The following is a 3999-nucleotide window of genomic DNA, read 5'->3' on the forward strand; positions in this document are numbered from 1 at the left end:
CTTCCTAGGGATATGCATGCATGTCCCTTTTAGGGTCCTCCTTGTTTCCTAGCTTCTGTGGAGCTTTGAGTTGTAGCCTGGTTATTGTTTGCTTTATGTCTAATATCCACGTATGAGTGAGTACATACCTTGTTTGTATTTCTGGGTCTGGGTTACCTCATTAAGGATTTTTTTTTAGCTCCATTCATTTGTCTGCAGATTTCACTATGTCATTCATTGTTTTGATTTGTTTTTTGGTTGTTTGTTTTTTTAACCACTGAGAAATACTTCATTGTGTAAATGTACCACATATGTACCACGTTTTCTTTATCCATTCTTTGATTGAGGGGAATCTAGGTTGTTTCCAGGTTCTGGCTATTACAAATAATGGTGCTAAGAACATATTTGAGCAAGTGTCCCTGTGGTATGATTGTGCATCCTTTGGTATATGCCCAAGAGTGGTATTGCTGGGTATTGAGGTAGGTTAATTCTCAATTTTCTGAGAAAATACCATATTGTTTTCCAAAGTAGATGTACAAGTTTGCACTCCCACCAGTAGTGGAGGAGTGTTCCCCTTACTACACATCCTCTCTAACATAAGCTGTCATCAGTGTTTTTGATCTTAGCCATTTTGATAGGTGTAAGATGGTATCTCAGAGCCATTTTAATTTGTATTTACCTGATGGCTAAGGATGTTGAGAAATTCCTTAAATGTCTTTCAACCACTTGAGATTCTTTTATTGAGAATTCTCTGTTTAGATCAGTACCCCAGTTTTTAGTTGTATTATTTGGTATTTTGATGTCTAGTTTCTTGAGTTCTTTATATATTTTGGAGATAAGTCCTCTGTCAGATATGGGCTTAGAGAAGAGCTTTTTCCCATTTGGCAAGCTGTCATTTTGTCTTATTTACTGTGTCACACATTTGCCTTACAGAAGCTTCTCCGTTTCAGAAGGTCCCATTTGCTAATTGTTGCTCTCAGTGTCTGTGCTACTAGTATTATATTTAGGAAGTGATCTCCTATGCCAATGCATTCAAGGCTAGTTCCTACTTTCTTTTCTATCAGGTTCAGTGTAACTGGATTCATGTTGAGGTCTTTGACCCACTTGGACTTGAGTTTTGTGCATGGCAACAGACAAGGATCTATTTGCATTCTTCATGTTTACATCCAGTCATGCCAGCACCCATATGTTGAAGATGCTTTCTTTTTTCCATTGTACAATTGTGGCTTTTTTTGTGTGTCAAAAATCAGGTGTTCATAGGTGTGTGGATTAATGCCAGGGTCTTCAATTTGATTCCATGGTCCACATGTCAGTTTTTATGCCAATACCAAGCTGTTTTTATTACTATAGCTTTACAGTAGAGCTTGAAGTCAGGGATGGTGACGCCTCCAGAGGTTCCTTTAATGTATATTGCTGTTTTGGCAGTCCTTGGTATTTTTTTTTCTATATGAAGTTGAGTATTGCTCTTTGGAGGTCTATGAAGTATCATGTTGTTATTTTGATGGAGATTGCATTGAATCTGTAGATTGCTTTTAGTGAGATTGTCATTTTTACTATGTTGAGTCTACCTATCCAAGAGCATAGGACATCTTTTCATTTTCTAATATCTTTTTCAATTTCTTCCTCAAAGCCTTAAAGTTTTTTTTTTTTTTTTTTTTTGTGTCATATAAGTCTTTCATTTGTTTGGTTAGAGTTACCCCAGGATACTTTGTTATTTGTAGCTGTTGTTAAGGTGATGTTTCCCTGATTTCTTTCTCAACTCATTTATCCCTTGTATATAGGAGGGCTACTGATTTTTTTTTTGAGTTAATCTAGTATCCCACCATATTACTGAAGGTGTTTCTCAGCTGTAGAAATTCCTTGGTAGAATTTTTGGGGTCATTTATATATACTATCCTATCATCTGCAACTAGGAAAACTTTGACTTCTTCCATTCCAATTTGTATCCCCTTGCTCTTCTTTTGGTGTCTTGTTGCTCTAGCTAGAACTTTAAGTAGTATATTGAATAGATAAGGAGAGAGTGGACAGCCTTGTCTTGTTCCTGATTTTAGTGGAATCGATATGAGTTTCTCTTCATTTAGTTTGATGTTGACTGTTGGCTTGCTGTATATTGACTTTATTATGTTTAGGTATGTTCCTTACATTTCTGATCTCTCCAAGACCTTTATCATGAAGAGGTATTGAATTTTGTCAAAGACTTTTTCAGCATCTAATGAGATGATCATGTGGTTTTTTTTTCTTTCAGTTTGTTTATATGGTGGATTACATCCCTGCATCTCTGGGATGAAGCCTACTTGATCATGGTGGATGATTTTTTTGATGTGTTCTTGGATTTGGTTTGCCAGTATTTTATTGAGTATTTTTGCATCAATGTTTATGAAGGAGATTGATCTGTAATTCTCCTTCTTTGTTCGTTGCATCTTTGTGTGGTTTGGGTATCACGGTAACTGTAGCCTCATTAAAAAGTGTTTGGCTTCAACAATTCTCGCTCATATAGACCCTCCTCTTTCTCACTAATTAGACTCCCAGCGCTCCACCAGGGGCCTAGCCGTGGATGTCTGCATCCAGATTCCTCAGTCCTTAGATGGGGTTTCTGGCACAACTATTAGGGTGTTTGGCCATCCCATCACCAGAGTAAGTCAGTCCCGGCTGTCTCTCGACCATTGCCAGCAGTCTTTTGTGGGGGTATCTTTGTGGATTTCTGTGGGCCTCTTTAGCACAGGGACAAATAAACAAATGGATGGAAGCACATGAACTATGAACCAAAGGCTGAGGGACCCCCAAATGGATCAGGCCCTCTGAATAGGTGAGACAGTCGATTGGCTTGATCTGTTTGGGAGGCATCTAGGCAGTGGTACCAGGTCCTGGGCTCGTTGCATGAGTTAGCTGTTTGAAACCTGGGACTTACGCAGGGACGCTTGGCTCAATCTGGGAGGAGGGGACTGGACCTGCCTGGACTGAGTCTATCAGGTCAATGCCAGTCCTCGGTGGAGACCTTGATCTGGAGGAGGTGGGAATGGGGGGTGGGCTGGGGGGAAAGGGAGGGGGGCAGGAAGGGAGAGAACAAGGGAATCTGTGGCTATTGTGTAGAACTGAATAGTATTGTAAAATAAAAAAAAAAATTAAAAAAAAGTGTTTGACAATGTTCATTCTGTTTCTATTGTGTGGAACAATTTGAAGAGTATTGGTATTAGTTCTTCTTTGAAATTCTGGTAGAATTCTGCACTGAAGCCATCTTGTCCTGGGCTTTTTATGCCTGGGAGACTTTCAATAACTGCTTCTATTTCCTTGAGAATATAGGTCTATTTAAGTTATTTATCTGATCTTGATTTAATTTGGGTAAGTGGCACCTATCTACAAAATTGTCAATTTATTTTAGATTTTTCAATTTTGTGCAGTACAGGTTTTTGAAGCATGACCTGATGATTCTCTAGATTCCCTCAGTGTCTGTTGCTATGTCCCCATTTTCTTTTCTGATTTTGTTAAGTTGGATATTCTCTCTCTGCCATTTGGTTAGGTTAGATAAAAGTTTGTTTATCTTGTTGATTTTCTCCAAGAACTAACTGTTTGTTTCATTGACTCTTTGCATTGCTTTTGTTGTTCCTATTTTATCGATTTCAGTCCTCAGTTTGATTATTTCCTGTCACCTATTCCTCCTGGGTGAGTTTGTTTCTTTTTGTTCTAGAACTTTCAGGTGTACTGTTAAGTCACTAGTGTGAGATTTCTCCAAATTCTTTATGTAGGCATTTAGTGCTATGAACTCTTATCTTGGCACTGCCTTCATAGTGTCCAACACATTTGGTTATTTTGTGCCTTCATTATTAAATTCTAGGAAGCCTTTTCCTTCTTTCTTCCTTGACACATGATTTTTGGTTAGGTATTGTTTAAATCTGGTTTGTCATGGAATATCTTCATTTATACATCTATGGTGATTGAAAGTTTTGCTGAGTATAGTTGTCTGGGCTGGTATCCCATGGGAAGTTGGGTATAATTCTGATAGGTCTGCCTTTATATGTTAAG

This window comes from Peromyscus maniculatus, chromosome 12, assembly GCF_049852395.1.
Source record: "Peromyscus maniculatus bairdii isolate BWxNUB_F1_BW_parent chromosome 12, HU_Pman_BW_mat_3.1, whole genome shotgun sequence".
NCBI classification, from domain to species: Eukaryota; Metazoa; Chordata; class Mammalia; order Rodentia; family Cricetidae; genus Peromyscus; species Peromyscus maniculatus.